General features: G+C 51.0%; 1 long non-coding RNA gene across 2 annotated transcripts in view; it reads right to left on the reverse strand.

The window, feature by feature from the left end:
- Positions 1 to 1372: 1372 nt before the first annotated feature.
- The window catches only part of LOC147580961 (uncharacterized), a 32317-nt gene continuing 15098 nt past the window's right edge, over positions 1373 to 18591 (reverse strand). For both annotated transcript variants that reach the window (XR_015250806.1, XR_015250805.1), the window contains exons 2-3: positions 2337 to 2394; positions 1373 to 1721 (exon numbers count right to left, since the gene is read on the reverse strand). This is a non-coding gene — a long non-coding RNA (uncharacterized LOC147580961). The remainder of the gene's footprint in view (positions 1722 to 2336; positions 2395 to 18591) is intronic.

The raw sequence follows: 18591 nt of genomic DNA on the forward strand, positions 1-18591 counted from the left end.
AGTCCAGCTCATCCTTCCACACACCCCTTGACCATGACATTCATTTCCTCTCCCATCCCTGGGGTTCCATCAGCCCTCTTCACAAGCTGGGCTTACTCTGGGGTAAGCTAGTCTCCCTCCCAACATCCCCATCCCCCAAGCAATGGGAACTACCTGGTTTTACTCTTAATGGCCAAATTAATCACCATTAATTGGTGGTTAATGGGGGGGGACGGGGATGCAGGTATTAATGGATTAATGTAAAGCATCTCCTTCTCGGACAACTGGCTCTTCCCTGCCTCATCCAAGAGGTCTCCCACCCGCTTCTGGCAGCCTTCACCCAGAATGGGGCCCACCCTCCCCCATGGTGCCAGAGAGTTGGGCCACCATCGCAGTGGCTGCACCTCAGCCGGAGGAAGGGACCCCGTGGACAAGAAGACCAGCCATCACCCGGGACCCCACATGGCCTCCCTTTTGGGACTTGGGCAACCCTCCCCTGGGCCCGGTGGGCCAACAAGAAGGCCACCATCCTGCCTTCATGGGGCTTGTGTCCAAGAGGCGCTCCTCCCTGCTCTGGAGCTAAACACGGTACAGGACTTCCTTCTGGCGCCCTCCAACCTGATTGTCATCTGAGCCAAAGGGATTTTTCCAAAACACAAGTCAAATCCCGTCCAGCCCTTGCCCAAAGCCTGTCAAAGATTTCCCAGTGCCCTCCAGACAATTCTTCAATGTAGCACAACTCGTGAGACCTGGTCCCTGCTGCCACTATACCTCACCTCCGCTGCCCCCCCTCAGGCCACGGATCTTGCTCCACAGAGAGGCCCTACCCCACCCGCATCCCAGGATGCCTCCTCTCCTTCCAGGCCCGCCCTCCCAGCTCACTCATCAGCCTGCGGGTCTTTGCTCCGCCCCCTCTTTGCTCTCCTGGGGCCCCCCATCTCTCCCCTCCTGGCACTGATCGGTATGTTGGGGTGGCCTGTTTGTTCATCAGCCTCCCATCTGAGCCAGGAGCTCCAGGAGGGAAAAGACACATCTATCCTGCTTGTCATTAAGTGCTCAGTCCCAAGCACAGTACCTGGCATAGAGGAGGTACTAGGTAAATGCAAATGAATAATGAATGAGTGAATGAATAAACGGTCCATATCTGCCCAGCCTTTAGGGCCATGATGCACACATCTTCCAGGGCTGGCTGGGGCACGCATGCCCACACCCCTCCCCTCTTCCCCTCAACCCATTGCTGCGTGCAGCTTATTAAGGCCGGCTCCCTATCTCTGGGAAGAATCACCCCTCCCCTCTCCAAGCCCCACACCCTTTAAAGCTCAGCTCCAATCAGGGACCCCGCCTCAGCCCTGACTGCCTCCACTCACCTGGTCCAAACCCCTGAAAAGCTCTCTGCTGGGGCTGCTCTTGGATTTATATTATGATGTGCATGTTTCAGTGCCTTCACTATTGGTCCCCCGAGGGCTCCTAGACTCCCCTGAACAGTGAGGCCCTGGCAGACGGAGCCAACATATGCTACCTAGGCTGTGCCAAGCGGTGTGCCCTGGGCTGGATCCCCTAGAAAGGTAGATGAACTTGGTCTGCTCAGGGGGGCGTGGGCAGGGCTCAGGAAGCCAGGGCTCTACGATTTCCTTCCTCACCCCCAGGCTCTGCTGGGGAACTCCAGGACCTGGAAAATGAACATCAGAGCAGGAAGCCCCCAGCGTGGAAGGGGAGGGCGTGTCAGCCAAGCAGGTGGGATCCTAAGAGAGGAAAGAGCTAAGATCAGACATCAGAAGCCAGACTCCTGGCCCTGCAGCAGGAGCCCAGAGAAGCCTGGCAGGAAAGCAGATGGAAGCTTCCACCCATTCTACCCATCTTCCTTGGCTGCTGCTTAGCTGGGGCTTCTAGGGAAGCAAAGGGCTTACTGTCAGGGCAGGGCTATGTATGCACACACCCGACCCCCTGGCGACCTGCTTGTTCCCCTCCCACACCTCCTGGCAGTGGCTCAGTCAGCCCCCACTCAACTCACCAGTGTTCTCAGTACCTATCTGCAGGGGTTTAGATGCCCACCTACCGTGTGCTCAGGACTGGTCTCCCCCTCCCCCACCCACCACAGTGAGCCAGAAGTGCAGCAGACCCAGCCCTGGCTTGACAGGGGAGCAGGGGCAGGGGGGGCGTGGCTCATGGCGCAGGCACTCTCATGCCCCCCACAATGCACACACACTTAGAGGCCTGCGAAGCCCTAAAGACAGGGCGGAAGCCTCCGAAGGGGACCTAGAGCCCTCCTGGCCCCTGCTGGTCTACGCTGGGTGACTTTGGAGGAGCCCTCATCCTCCAATCTATAAAGTGAAGGTGATGACCCCTGCTTAACTCACCTCTCCGGGTTGTCAGCCAAGGTGTGCCCTTGAAAGCACTCCCCATGGGCTTTGTAATCTGCAAAAAGAGAGTTTTCTTATGGTCATTCTTATCGCTGATCTTATACATCCAGGGAAACTGGTCCTGCTGTCTCATTAACATACAGCAGCTCTTCGGGGCGCCTGGGGGGCTCAGTCGGTTAAGCATCCGAATGACTTTGGCTCAGCTGCTCACTATCTTCCGGTTCCGTACCTTCCAGCCCCCACCCCCCCCTTCGCATCAGGCTCTGTGCTGACGGCTCGGATTCCGTGTCTCCCTCTCTCTCTGCCCCTCCCCCGCGGTCTCTCTCTCTCAAAAATAAATAAACATTAAAAAAAAATACAACAGCCTCACCTCCCCCACAGGATCCCCTCGCCCAATAACCATCTGGGGTCCCCTTTGCCTACAGGTGAAAGGCCTCATTCCATGCTCTAGGGGTTCCCCTGGCTAAAGTCCACTTTCCAATTTTATGTCCCTTATACTGTAATCTCTCCAGCCCTCTCGGATTGCCCTCAACACAGTTTTTGCCTACCTGCCTCCATGCTTTTGTTCATGCTGTCCCCTCCTCACGGAATGCCCTTGCCCAGTGCCATTTCTGTATATAGCTCTATCCTTCAAGACCGAACTGTGGTACCAACTCTTGCCTGAGGCCTCTTTCCTCAGCCAAGCCAGAACTGATCTCTCTCCTGCCCTGTAAGGGATCTGGTTTACACCACATGTCATGACACTTCCTGGCACAGAGTTGGTGCTCAGGAAACAAAAGTTGTAATAATCACACCCTGGGCTCTAAACACTTTATATTGACCGACTCATCCAATCCTTACCTGTTGGTGTATTTCTATTAGCATTCCCATTTTCCAGGTGGACGAACCAAGATATATGCCCCGTATCTTGCCCAAGGCAGCATGAGACCAAGATTTGAACCTGGAGACTGACATCAGAGCCCACGTACATGCCTCTAAATATCACGAAGAACTGAGCCACATCCACCCGCTCATCTAAGTCATCCCCCTGCCCAGCCCAGGACATGGTTCAGTACATATCTGATGGTCGTGGCATTCACGTGTCTCCAGCCCCCTGTACGTGCTCAGCTCACTGTGCCGGGGGGGGGGGGGTGGGGGGGGGTGGGGGGGGCGCTCCTTTAGGGTGGAGTCCAGAAGCTGGCTCAGGGTTCCAGGAAATGTGACCCAACAGCCTCCCTGGGCTGTGGACCCACACCATCCTCAGGCATCAGAGTGCCAGCCTAAGGCTGGGAAAAAAATGCGGGCAGCAGCCCTTCGGCCACTGCACAAGGCTGCCTGGTGGTACGCTTGTTGATTGCATCGATTGCCGACCAAGGTTGTGATTAACGCACCCACCGTCACCACGACGGGGTGTTGGGAGAACCCAGGGTGGGGGTGGGAAAGGAAGCAGGCAAGAGCATCAAAGTCCAGGCACAGGGGACTCTAGGGACCACCTAACCCCATTGCTCGCTCCCATTTAACAGATGAGAAAATTGAGGCCCCAGAGGTGGAATAACTTGCCTAAAGCCGAAGAGTACGGCAAAGTCCCGCAAAAGCACCGGCACTTCTGAGCCTTTCCTCCTCAGCCTGCCTTCGGGCCCGGACCCCACCTCTCTCCCTGGAGAGCTTTATAATTAGCCCTGGGCAGTCCAGTAACCAAGAGGCCCGAACGCTTCGGTGATCCCAGCAGAGGAAAGGGTGCCCTCAGACAGCTTCGCCAGGCTGCCGTGCCCAGCCAGCGGCGGGTCCTACCATCAGAACTGAGAGAGAAGTTGGGAGAAGGCCAGCCGCTAATTGTGGAAAATAAATCACGGACATCTAAACCACGCAGTTGAAGAAAGGCCAGTTGCACATAGACATGTTTCCTTTTGTGCTCTTGCTCGCCCACTTCAATTGTTAATTGAAAGCCATGAGTTACATAAGTTACGTGGATACCAAAGAAGGAGTTGAATGAGCTCCTGAAAATAACCCACTCGCTGAGTGGTTTTCGGGATGAGGAGAGGTCTTAGAAAAGCAGGTGGCTGAGGAGGGCAGCTGGCCCTCAGAGGGCAACCAGGGCAAACCTGTCCCCTAGTGACGGCAATCTGGATCTGCAGACGCCTCCTTCCCAGATTTTGAGAGGACGAGGATGTGTGTTCGAGTTGCTGGTTCTTCACAAAATCTCAAAGAAAGTCAAAAGTTGTGCTATTATATGGATGTCTTTTTTTTTTTTTATGTTTATTTATTTTTGAGACAGAGACAGAGCATGAACGGGGGAGGGGCAGAGAGAGAGGGAGACACAGAATCGGAAACAGGCTCCAGGCTCTGAGCCATCAGCCCAGAGCCCGACGCGGGGCTCAAACTCACAGACCACGGGGCTCGAACTCACAGACCGCGAGATCGTGACCTGGGCTGAAGTCGGACGCTTAACCGACTGAGCCACCCAGGCGCCCCTGGATGTCTTAGTTTCATAAGAAGACAAAACCTCTCCCATCTCTGACGCTGAGCAAATTGAGGGCAGGGCTGTGTGTCTCCCCCCTCAGCCTGGGGCTCCCCTGGGGGCAGGGCTGTGTCTCCCCCTTCAGACTAGGTCTGAACTACATTTTCTCCAAAAGACTAAGGTCTCCCTGAAAACAAGAGCTACGTTGTTTCATTCCCTTCCCTAAGGCAGGGGCCGGGTCTCTCCATTAAATTAAGCCCAGCCCACTCCCACCAACCTGGGTTGAGGAATGAGGGACCTGGAGTCACCTGTCACCATGGGAAAATCTCAGGACACACCCTGGTGACGGGGGGGGGGGGGTGGCAAGGGTTAAGAAACTGCAGCTACAGGAACACCTTTCTCATTAGCTGCCCTCCCCGCTGCTGCCTGCTGCCAGGGCTTGGTTGGGCTTCTGATGGGTTCCAGCTGACAGCTGGGCCTCCTCTATTCTGACCCTCGGGCAGCGGTGTCCTGTAATGACCCCACCACCGGTACCCTTAGCCACCCAAGCCAGGGAGGCTGGCCGTCAGGATGGAGTGGGATGCAGGGAGGGAGGGGCAGCCCTGCCTTGGAGGGATGCAGAGCCCAAGGAGGACTGGGGGAGAGAGCCAGGGGCAGGGGTTCCATTAACTCCCTCTGAGGCCCAGAGCGGAGTGACAGGGGCCACCCTGTCCACATGGGCTAGTTTCTTCCGCTGCCACCACCCCTGGGGGAGAGGCCTCCACATAGCCTCCAGCTTGCGCAGAGGCCCGTGGCTTCCCCGGCTCCTCCTCAACCGTGAGTCATTCCCAGCAGTCTGTGCGAGCAGAGGCAGCAAACCCCATCCTGCAGCCTGAGGAGAGCAGGGAACAGACTGCAGCATTGGCCAGACACAGGTGCCCAGCACAGGAACGCCAGCCCGGTCTGGATGCGGAGGCTGAGACTCGCCCCTTGAGAAACCCCCGGTCTGGTTTCCCAAACGTGGTCTCCTGCCCCACATCTCTTCACGCCCGGCTCTCTGAGACTCCGCTGTCATTCTCACTTGTGCCCTTGTCCCTTACCCACACCTCCTCCCGGCATCCTTGGCCTTTCAGGACTCATCTCAAATGTCACTTCTCCTGGGAAGCTCCCCTGTTCTCCTTTGTGCACCCTCAATGCCATGGGCATCCTTTTATCTGCTTTCCACATCTCTTCTCAGGCTGGAAAAAGAGCCACAAAGAGGGCAGCAGGGACCGTATTCCATTCCTCTCTGTATTTCCAACCCCCGACGCAGTGCCTGGCATGTCCTAGGTGCTCATGGTAGTGTTTCCAAAGATAGATCTGGCTAGGAGTTAAACAAAACCACTCAGACCCCGATAACCAATATTTGCTGGTCCCAGCTGCTTCCAAAATCCCACCAACTATTCCTGGACAGGCCTAGGAGTTTTCTCATCTGATGCAATGACCTGGTGCCAAACCTCGCCCCAGGACCACCCACAAAGGGCACGGTTGATGTGCCTGAGCCCTCAAGGTGCCAAAGCTGTATAGTGGTCTGTGTTACGGTGGGAGAATGCATCGCCCTCTGCCTTTCCCTGGGGCAGAATCCAAGAACAGAGCTGCCTGCACCTAGCATCTTACAGAAGTCTAGGAGACAGTGTGCAGGGGACATTGTGGACTGGATCTTAATCCATTCTACCTTCTGCTAGGTGCCCCACCTAGACTGAAGAAACAAGAAAAGTAAATAATAACAATTATAATAATAAATAAACAAAACACTACATTTGTCAGTATCCCTTGCTGTCAAGATTCAGGATATAATTCAGAGTCAGCCAATCGGATGCAATTGCATAAGATTTAAAAGGCTGCACTTCTGCAGGTGCTGCTGCTGCTTTCTGGGAAAAGGGGCAGGGACAGGGGTGTTTTTTCTTCTTGATGTTGTTGTTTTGCGGCAGTGCTGGCCAAGAGGGTCAAGAAGGTGAGGCCCAGGGGCACCTGGGTGGCTCAGTCAGTTAAGCATCTGACTTCGGCTCAGGTCATGATCTCACATGAACCTGTTTCACATTCTGTGTCTCCATCTCTCTCTCTGCCTCTCCCCCGCTTGCATTCTGTGTGTGTGTGTGTGTGTGTGTGTGTGTGTGTGTGTGTGTCTCTCTCTCAAAAATAAATAAACATTTTTAAAAATTAAAAAAAAAAAGAAGCCAGAAAAATCTCAAATAAACAACCTAAACTTACACCTAAAGGAGATAAAGAAGAACAAACAAAACCCCAAATCAGAAGAAGGGAGAAAATAATAGATTAGAGCAGAAATAAATGGGATAAGAAACAACAAAAAGCTAGAACAGATCACTAAACCAGGAGCTGGTTCTTTGAAGAGATCAACAAAACTGATAAGCCTCTAGCCAGACTCATAACACAAAAGAGGGGGGTGGGGGGGTGGAACTCAAATAAACAAAATCAGAAATGGCAGAGAGAAATAACAACCGACACCACAGAAATACAAAGGATTGTAAGAGAATGTTATGAAAAATTATATGTGAACCAATTGGACAAACTAGAAAAATGGATACACTCCTAGAAACACTTGCGAAAGTGTTTCCTAAAGTGAAGCAGGGAGAAATTGAATATGGGAACAGACCTATCACCAGCAATGAAATTGACTCAGTAAATCAAAACACTCCCAACAAACAAAAGTCTAGGACCAGACAGTTTCACAGGTAAACTCTACCAAACATTTAAAGAAGAGTTAATACCTATTCTTCTCAAACTTTTCCAAAAAAATAGAAGAGGAAGGAAAATTGCCAAATTCATTCTATGAAGCCAGCATTACTCTGATACTTAAACCAGATAAAGACACCACAAAAGGGGTGCCTAGATGGCTCAGTCAGGTTAAGGGTCCAACTTTTGTTTTCAACTCAGGTCATGATCTCACGGTTTCTGAGATCAAGCCCCAGGTCGGACTCTGTTCTGACAGTGCAAAGCCTGCTTGGGATTTGTTCTCTCTCTGCCCCTCCCCCACCGGTGCTCTCTGTCTCTCTTGTCAAAATAAATAAATAAACATTTAAAAAAAGACACCACAAAAAAAGAGAACTACAGTCCAATATCTCTGGTGAGCATGGATGCAAGAATCCTCAACGAATTATTAGCAATCCGAATCCGACAATACATTTAAAAAAATTATTCGCCACAGTAAAGTGGGATTTATTCCTGAGATGCAAGTGTGGCTCAGTATTTGCAAATCAATCAACATGATACATTACATCAATAAGAGAAAGGGTACAAACCATGTGATCATTTCAGTAGATGCAGAAAAAGTATTTGACAACAACCATTCATGATAAAAGTACAGCATTCATTCATGATAAAAACTCTCAGCAAAGTAGGTTTACAGGGAACATACCTGAACATAATAAAGCCCATCTATGAAAAACCCACAGCTAACATCTCCTTAATGGGGAAAAAGTGAGAGCTTTTCCCCTAAGGTCAGGAACAGGACAAGGATGTCCACTCTCACCACTTTTACTCAACATAGTACTGGAAGTCCTGGCCACAGCAATCAGACAAGAAAAAGGAATAAAAGGCATCCAAATTGGTAAGAAAGAAATAAAACTTTCACTATTTGCAGATGACATAATACTATATATAGAAAACCCTAACAACTCCACCAAAAACTACTAGAACTGACAAAGGAATTCAGTAAGGCCACAGGCTACAAAATCGATATACAGAAATCCATTGCATTTCTATACACTAATAATGAAGCAGCAGAAAGAGAAATTGAGAAAATAATCCCATTTATGATTGCACCCAAAATAGTAAAATACCTAGGAATAAACTTAACCAAGGAAGTGACAGACCTATACTCGGATAACTACAAAACACTGATGAGAGAAATTGAAGACAACAGGAACAAATGGAAAGATATTCTATGTTCATGGATTGGAAGAACAAATATTAAAATGTCCACGCTACCCAAAACAATCTACATATTTAATGCAATCCCTATCAAAATGCCAACTGCATTTTTCACAGACCTAAAACAAACAATCTTAAAATTTGTCTGGAACCACAAAAGACCCCAAATAGCCAAAACAATCTTGAAAAAGAAAAATAAAGCTGAAAGTATCACAATTCCAGATTTCAAGTTACATTACAAAGCTGTAGTAATCAAAACAGTATGGTGCTGACACAAAAATAAAGCACCCAGCTCAATGGAACAGAATAGAAATTCCAAAAATAAACCCACAATTATATGGTCAATTTATATTTGACAAAGCAGAAAAGAATATACAATGAGAAAAAGACAGTCTCTTCAACAAATGGTGTTGGAGAAACTGGGCAGCTTCATGCAAAAGAATGAAACTGGACCATCTTCTTACACCATGAACAAAAATAAACTCAAAATGGATTAAAGATCTAAATGTGAAACCTGAAACCATAAAAATCCTAGAGGAGAGCATAGGCAGTAATTTTCTCTGACACTGGCTATAACAACATCTTTCTATATGTCTCCTGAGGCAAGGGAAACAAAAACAAAAGTGAATGATTGGGACTCCATCAAAATAAAAAGCTTCTGCACAACAAAGGAAACAACCAACAAAACTAAAAGACAACCGACTGAATGGGAGAAGATATTTGCAAATGACATATCCAATAAAGGGTTAGTATCCAACATATATAGAGAACGTATACAATTCAACACCAAAAAAAATCAAATAATTCAATTAAAAGAAGGGCAGAAGACATGAACAGACATTTCTCCAAAGACATCCAGATTGCCAACAGACACATGAAAAGATGCTCAACATCACTCATCATCATGGAAATGCAAATGGAAACCACACTGAGATATCACCTCACACCTGTCACAATGACTAATATCAACAACACAGGAAACAACAGGTGTTGGCAAGGATGTGGAGAAAAAGGAACCCTCCTACACTGTTGGTGAGAATGCAAACTTGTGCAGCCACTTGGAAAACAGTGTGGAGGTTCCTCAAAAAATTAAAAATAGAATTACCCTGGAGAGTATGGGTGGCTCAGTCTGTTAAACGTCTGACTTGGGCTCAGGTCATGATCTCATGGTTCGTGAGTTCAAGTCCCATATGGGACTCTCTGCTGTCAGTGCAGATCCTGCTTCAGATCTTCTGTCTCTCTCTCTCCAAAATAATAAATAAACATTAAAAAATAGAATTACCCTATGATCCAGAAATCATACTACTAGGTATTTACCCAAAGAATATGAAAACACTAATTTGAAGAGATACATGCTCCCCTATGTTTACTGTGGCATTATTTACGATAGCCAAATTATGGAAGCAACCCAGGTGTCCATCGACTGATCAATGGATAAAGCAGATATGGTGTATATACACAATGGAATATTATTCAGCATAAAAAAGAATGAAATCCTGCCATCTGCAGCAACATGGATGGAATTCGAGAGTATAATGCTAAGCGAAAGAAGCCAGAGAAAGACAAACACCATTTGATTTCACTCAAATGTGGAATTTAAGAAACAAAACCAAGGGTAAAAAAAGAGAGATAAACCAAACCAAAACAAAACCAAAAAACCGGACTCTTTTTTGTTTGTTTGTTTGGTTTTTTCAGACTCTTAATTATAGAGAACAAATATATGGTCATCAGAGGGCAAGTGGATGGTGGGGAGGGGTGAAATAGGTGAAGGGAGTTAAAAGTACACTTATCCTGATGAGCACTGAGTCATATACAGAATGGCTGAATCGCTACACCTGAAACTAATGTGCCACTGTATATTAACTGCACTGGAATTAAAATAACATTTAAAAAAAATTAAAAATAAGGTGAGGCCAAGGATGCCGCCCACCTACTAGTATGGATCACAGCAGGTGCAGTGTGGACCTGGCAACAGAAGCAGCTTCCTATCACGGCACTGCATGTGGTTCTGGAGTTGGTGACCTCATGATTGCCAAAGACACAGCAGCCTCTTTAGGGGCCCAGATCTGTGGGCATTGAGAATTGTTCCTGTAAGTTCAACCTTGAGTCTCTGTCTTTGGCCTTCCAGTAGTTCTGCAGAGTTTCATACTCTGGAATAAATCTCTTCCATTTAAACTCACCACAATGGATCCTGTGCCCCGCAACAGAGTCCTGACGCACTGGGCTTCGTATTTTATTCCCAGCTCCGTCTCCTGCTCTGTCTCTGAGATGTGGACGCGGGTCTACCAGAAAGCCAGACCAGAGCACATGCTGGTGACAATCGCCTGCCCTGTTAAGAACTGCCCTGGCTTGCCTTCTGACAGTGAAGCACTGTCACTTGGCCAAGACTGTCTCCCAACTGTCTCTTCCCTCTGGAGGGTTTTCTTCTAGGAGTTTCCTTAGACCCTTGTGCATGTCTGAATGCCCATGCAGAACGGTAGATAGATTTTAATTTCATTAAGTTCTGATGCGAGGGCCTGGACCGGTGTGTGAGGTAAAAAGCATGAGGCTGATTCTGGACTCGGAAGGACAGAGGGCTCTAACTAGCTAGTATGGCTGCCGTGGTGTGGAAGTGGATGCTGACAGTGGGCAGGCGGTGTGATTGCTCCCATATTTGAGGGAGAAGTGAATGAAGGTGCTTTCTGCCTAATTCAGACAGGCGTCCATTCAGCCACACACTCCCCAGGCAGCTACTCAGCCTGAATGCCCCCACCCAGCTTTCTGACACGACCTCTGATTTCCCCACCTAAACATTTGTTCATTGACGCATTGCACCAACTATTCCCGATGCTTCCTGACTCCTGTCTCCAGCTTATATCCCCAACCCATCACTCCAATGTTCACACTAGCTGTCATGCTACCCTGGGGAGTTGAACCCAGGAAAGAGCTGGAGCTGAAATGGACTAATTCCTAAGTCCACACCTCCTCCAGGGAGAGCCTTCACCTCCAGGCTCCCCGAAGGCCCTCCTTCACACGTCTCTGTGCCCAATCAGGGCTGGGCACTTGGGAAGTGCTCGAAAAACCCATGGATCAGTGAAAGAATACACAGATTGCCCAGGAATGATCTCACCAACCACTGGCTTCCCTTTCCCATTCTTGCCTCTTGCCCTTTCCCGCACTCAAATACCTTTGGTGACATTGACATCTGGCCTCCCAAATCTCCAGGAAACTTGCACGCAGTGGGCCCCCACCCCCCTGCATCCCATCTGAGTCACTGTTGAACCTAAATCCAGCCTGCTGCAGAAGCCAGCTGCAGTGGGATAGAAATTGTGTCCTCCGGGGGCGGGGGGGGGGGGGGGGCCAGGCTCTCTCGTTTGAGGGAGGGGAGCCACCCTCTAGGCACAGTAGAGATGGTGGGGAGAGTGGTAAGTCATTTTCCGGGGAAGAAAACCATCCCTGAGCCCACCGCACAGCATCCTCGCTCTGGGCTCCTGCTCACCAGCCACACTCTTTCCACTTAAAGGGAAACAGATGGTGTGGTTAATTGGGGTGTCGTAGTGGGCTCTGGCCCTCATTAAGGCCGAGGGTGGGGACAATGAGTGATTTACCGGGTCATAAACAGCAGCTCAAGGGAGGGTCCGTGCCCTCATGCCCACAGCCCCTGAGGATTGAGCAAGCAGTGGCCAGTGGCCACTGGTCTTGGGCCGTGGGGTCAGGCTGGAGTTCAGATGGGACGGGACACTCGTCACCTCTCCCTGATCACTGGACTCTAAGCTGAGGCAGCCTGCGGCAGCGGAGTGCAGCGACAGCTCCTGGGGGGGTCCAGATGCTCACAGCTGGAGAAAGTGAAGACTGACCTGGGAGGGGCGGGCAACAGCAGGGTGGAAGGGGCAACCACAGAGAAGCAGGGACACCCAGGGTAGGATGGGCAGGAGCTGCCGGAGGCCGGGAGATCACAGAGCGGTAACCGGGGCCTGCCTCTTCCCACCAGAGGCACACCGCCCCAGGCACACCGCTCAGCCCCAGGCCCTCACACAGAGGCATGTGTAGGAAAGGCAAGTCCATCCCTCTCTCCAGGGAGCCCTACGCCAGAGAGAGGAAGTAGTTAAGAGCCCAGCTGCCTGGGTTCAAGCCCCAGCCCTGCCCGTCACAGGCCTGTGTGACCTGTAGCCCCTCTGTGCCTTGATTTCCCCGTCTGTAAAATGAAATAACATTTCCCCATGAGAATTGCCTCGTTAGTAGGCTCAGAACGGCACCTGGCACACAGCACTATGTATTTGGTTTAGGCGATTATATTTAGGTGACAGACCCTGTGTTGATGAACTGGGCGGCAGCGGGGGGCGGGGGGCGTTCTCACCCTCCCCTGTAGCCAGCAACAGCAGCCTCTGGGGACCATCTCCTTGCATATCCTCTGAGTCTCCTCTCTCACCCCCAAGTGACAGCAGAGACAAGGGGCTCCAACCCGAACCAGAAAGTGAACAAGCCAGCCAAATCCCAAAGACAGCCTGGATAAACGTGGAGAATGAACACTGTTGACCGAGCACCTGCTGTGTGCCAGGCCGGACGCTGGAGTTTTATCTGCACTTGCTCACTTAGTCCGTGGTAGATTTTGCTGTCCCATTCGATAGATGTGAAACCAAGGCCTCGAGAATAAGTGTCTAAAATCACCCAGAGAGCAAGAGGAGGGGCTGGGGTCGGGACCCAAGACTTCCTGCCTCCAGAATCTGAGCTCTTTCCTCAAAAACAACTACTGATGTCACAAATACTGAGGGACTTTTAAACTAAGACTCTTCCAGACCTAGAAAATTCCAGTCCCTGTAAGTAGAACCCAAGAGCCTATATTTATTTATTTGGGTTTTTTTCAATATATGAAATTTATTGTCAAATTGGTTTCCATACAACACCCAGTGCCAAGAGCCTATATTTAAATACGATAGCTGCCCCTGGCTTTGGACCTCCTCCCACCCAGTGTGGGCCCCCTCTCAGATGATAGGCGGACCAGATGCAGAAGGAAAAGGGAGACGGAGCCCAGTCAGCCTGCACTGGTTATTTCTGGGGGATAGAAGCATCACCCCCGACTCTGTGCTCCCTTTCATCCCCAGGATCCCTCACTCTCTCTTAGAACCGGGGCCCAAACAGGCAGAGGGGGCCAAAAGAGGGCAAGAAAACATGTCTCCAACATGTCTTGGAGTGGGAGGTCCAAAGCATGGGGTGCGAGGAGCACCAAGGTCGATGGGGCCAGCTCCTCTGTCCATGGCAGGGGCACAAGTGGAACGCAGAGGGGACTGACGCGCCAGACAGCACCAGGGGCCCCGTCAGCTGGGGGTGACCAGCTCTGCGGTGGGGAGCTCCTTTTAGACCAGCCCCTCCTCTCGTAGCACAAGGATTTCCCTCTCCCCACTCTGACATCTCCCCCAAACACCCCCGGACATGATGAGAGAGCCGCCCCAGGCTCCCTGTGCTGCGGGGGCAGCAGACGCTGGTCTTCAGTAAGGAGTGGAGAGGGATCAGCACACATCACATCACGCTTGGCACGGCCCCCATTGGCGGGCACTGTGCCACTGTGTCGGCCAGCCATCTCCCCGCAGAACCTTTGTCAGCGGAGGAGGGGCTGGCAGGGGGATCGGCCCCCACGCTGAGCGGCCCAGACTCAGGAAGCCCCCTTACTGCCACCCCACCCCCTGCCCCCAAGCCCTGCCTCCCCTGGGCCCGGTTTGTGATTCCTTTTTACTAGTGTGACTATTTGCTTTCAGCCTCTCTCCTGGCTCCGTGAGAGCCTGCGTGCGCGGGGGTCACCAGAATATCCCGAGACCTGGTGCATTTGTTGAATGATGAATGACTTGAACGCGAGTGCCACGTTCCTGTCCACGCCCTTGCCCCTATAGGTGCCCCGTGCTCAGACGTGGTGGGACGAGGAGCCCACCTTGCCAGAGCTGGTAACTCAAGGTCAACCTCAGAGCAATGCCAAAGCAGTTAATCAAGGAAGGCTTCCTGGTGGAGGTGGGCAGGGAGTGGAGGCGCCTAGTCTCACATCTGTTTTCCCTGCTCATCACCTGTTTCCGGCGGGAACTCCCAGAGGGCAGAGGTCATGTCTGGGTCTCAGGGCCACCGCCAGCACAACCTCATTGGAGCTGCACATGCCTGCCTCACTGTCAACTGTGACTCATGGCTCATGAGCCTTTCCTCTTGACTAGGGATCAGGGAGCAGTTATTACAGTAACATTACTAACCTCATATCGTGGCTGTGACCACGCTTACGTTCAGTGTTCCTTTCCCAACCCCAGGCCAGAGCAGTGACCTCACCCTTGGGGGTCAGCAAGCAAGGATAGAACTATTCCCCCAGAGGCAGGGGTTGGCCTTGATGGGTCTGGACTGCCTGAGAAGCCCAGAATCTGGCCCCTTTCCCTCAGAGCTGGTTGCACATCCTGGCCCCCCTCTCCCCAAAACAGCCAGCTAGGGTAGGGGCTAATCCCCTGCTGCCTCCTCCCCCACCAGGGTGGGCACAGGAGAAAGAGAAAATGGTCGGGGCTGCCCTATGCCTGCCTTTCCCCACCACTGGGTCCAGGATGCTCACATGCTGGGGAAAGTTGTGTAGAGGAATGTGGCCATAGTGGCCAGCTCCTGGCACCAGCAGAAATCCCCGAGCCTGTCCATAGGCCCTGTTCAGACACGTTCCCTGACCATGGCACTGAGTAAGTGCTGAGGAGACACCTGCGGACTGAGGTCACATCGCTGCCTGCCCTCTCCTCCCAGACAGGCCCCTCCTGGGGCCCAGACCATTCTAGTTCCTCCTGTCAGACCACGAGAGGGCCCAAGGCATTTACTCCTACAGGAAACACTCAATGGGGAAGAAAGGAACACACGCGAGCTGGGCTAGGACCCCAGCTGGGTGCTCTTAGGGAAGTTACCCAATTTCTCTGGGCCTTAATTTCTTTCTTTTTTTTTTTTAATGTTTATTTTTGAGAGAGAGACAGAGAGAGAGAGAGAGAGAGAGCACGAGCAGGGAAGGGGAGAGAGAGGGAGACACAGAATCTAAAGCAGGCTCCGGGCTCTGAGCTGTCAGCACAGAGCCCGACGCGGAGCTTGAACCCACAAACTGCGGGATCATGACCGGAGCCGAAGTCGGACACGTAACTGACTGAGCCACCCAGGTGCCCCCGGGCCTCAATTTCTTCAACTGTAAAATGGGACTAAGACTAGCTACTTCTTGGTCTGGATCTGCAGTGGGTGAATAACAGCCGAAGGCAGCCACTCTTGGAATTTCACTGCTGCCGTTAACTGCTCCAGGCAGTAAACGTAGTAGTCCCCCCTTATCTGTGGGGGGGTGCTGGCAAGACCTTTAGTGGGTGCCTGCATCCACAGATAGTATAGAACTCTACATATACTATGTTGCTCCCATACATATATCCCTGTGCTAAAGTTTAATTTATCAGTTAAGCACAGTAAGAGATTAACAATAATAACTAATAGCAAAATAGAACAATGATCATAATACAATGTAATAACAGTTACGTGAATGTAGTCTCTCTCTCTCTGTCTCTCTCGAAATATCTAACTGTCCCATGCTTACTGTTCTTGTGATGAGGTGGGATGAGAACATTCCCAGGTGATGAGATGGGGTGAGGGAAATTACAAAGGCATTACAGTGTAGCCTTACGCTACTATTGACCTTGTGATTCTGTATCAGAAAGAAGATCGTCCGCTTCCAAATTGCAGTTGGCAGGTAACTGAAACCGCAGAAAGCGAAACCGTGGATAAGGGGGTGGGGGACGCCTGTCCTAAGTATCAGGAAGAACCGAGGCTTCAGAGAAGGGAGAGAATCAGAGTTGCTTGAAGAAGGGAGTTGGGAAGGCCCCACCTCCTCTCTGCCAATGGCAGACTAAGGGGAACAAGGGCCCTGTGGCAGACACTGTCTCCCAACATCCACTGTTCCTTTCTCCTCCCCGGTTTTCAGCCAGACCCCCATGATGGAAAAGGCTCTAGTGCCCAGCTTCCCTTGCAGCTCGGTGTGGATGGGTGATCACGCTCTGGCCAGTGGGTTGTGAGCAGTGTGTGTTCAATTTCCAGGAAGGGTCCAGGGAAAGGGTACGCCTTTCTCCAGCCTTTCTCCCTCCTTTCTACTGGCTAGAGCTCCGGCAACCATCTTGAACAATGAAGTGACCTTGGAAATGGAAACTACACCCAGCAGATCAATAAGAGAGAAGGAGCTGAGACTCTGACGGCCTGTGGTCGTCAAACCAGCCTGGGGATGTTTACTTGCAGACTTCAAGTACAAGGAGCAAAAAAGTTCATCTCTATCTTGTTTAAACGGAACTTAACTCTGATATAGACCCCTCCTCTGGTAGAATCACCTCAAGATTCACGTGTGGCTAGGTGTTATAAAGAACAGTTGCCCAGGATGTGACATCCCCCCATGAGGAACATTCCCTTTTTTTTTTTTTTTTAATGTTTCTTTATTTTTGAGAGAGAGACAGAGTGTGAGCAGGGGAGGGGCAGAGAGAGAGGGAGACACAGAATCCGAAGCAGGCTCCAGGCTGTGAGCTGTCAGCACAGAGCCCGACGCGGGGCTCGAACCCACAAACCATGAGATCACAACCTGAGCCAAAGTCGGACGCTTAACTGACTGAGCCACAGAGGCACCCCAGGGGAGGAAGAGCAGTCCCTCCTGCATGCCCTCCATGGTCAAGAGAAGTCCTGTTGGGAGGACTTAGCTCCAGGAGGAGCTGGGGATGGATGGATGGGTGAATGAAAAGAAAAAAGAAAGAGAAAGAAAGAAAGAAAGAAAGAAAGAAAGAAAGAAAGAAAGAAAGAAGAAAGAAAGAGAGGGATGCAGGGAGGAAGGAAAAGAAAGAAAGGAGGGAGGAGTCGGGTAAGTGGGTGAAATGAGAAAAGATACCCAGAAGGAAAGAAATACCCCAGAAAAATGCTTCAGGTGACAGCCAGCCAGCCGGGCTTCGTGGTATGGGAAGAGCAGCATGAGCAACCTGACCCACTACCCATGTCCAACTCTGTTTTCCTATCTGTATTTAGGAATGGGCCTTACGTGCGGCCTCACGACTCAAGACAAGTGTGAAGTGATTTTTTCAAAACACACAGAATCAGTGTGGTATTATGTCAATACAGCCCTTAGCAGGCACCCCCCTCTCTGATGTTCCTGGGATTCCTCACCTGTAAAGTGGGGATAATAGCAGAACTCCCTTCAGCTGGTTGTCATGCGGATTCAGTGGGGCGATTCCTGCAAAATGCTTCTCACTGTGTCTGGTGCCTTGCAAGTGCACAGGGGAACTGCCCAGCACTCACTATTGCTGCTGTTGAAATCCCGCCCTGGTGTAGGGAACAAAGAGGGGCCACCCAACCCGTGGTGTGAGCTTAGGGAAAGAGACGTGGGGCCCTCACCCCGGAACAACCAACCCCAGCCCTTTAGGACCCTAAAGATCATGTAATGCAAATGCTGTGGGAGAGCCACACCTTCCGCCCCATCAGGATCCTGCCTGGTCCTGCCTAGGAAGGCACAGGTCTGCCCTCAGCGTGAGTTTCAGGGGTTAAATAAGATAAGGCACAGGGCTGCCCTTTCTAAAACTCCCCAGGGGGGGCGCCTGGGGGGCTCAGTCAGTTAAGCAGCGGACCCTTGATTTCAGCTCAGGTCATGATCTCACAGTTTGTGAGCTCGAGCCCCACGTTGGGCTCTGCGAGGACAGAACAGAGCCTGCTTGGGATTCTGTCTCTCCCTCTCTCCACCCCTCCCCTGCTCGCTCCCTCGCTCCCTCTCTGTCTCAAAATCAATAAATAAACTGAAAAAAGGGGGTCGGAGGGGATTTTACGAGGGGAACTGAGGGTTGTCCTAGCTCCTTGGAGCAGCGAATGAGGAAATGAGGAAAAAATAACCTTACATGAAAGTCGCCGTGATTCCAGGTGGCCTAAAGGAGA

This window comes from Puma concolor, chromosome B2, assembly GCF_028749965.1.
Source record: "Puma concolor isolate L17-30 chromosome B2, mPumCon1.1.hap2, whole genome shotgun sequence".
Lineage (NCBI taxonomy): Eukaryota > Metazoa > Chordata > Mammalia > Carnivora > Felidae > Puma > Puma concolor.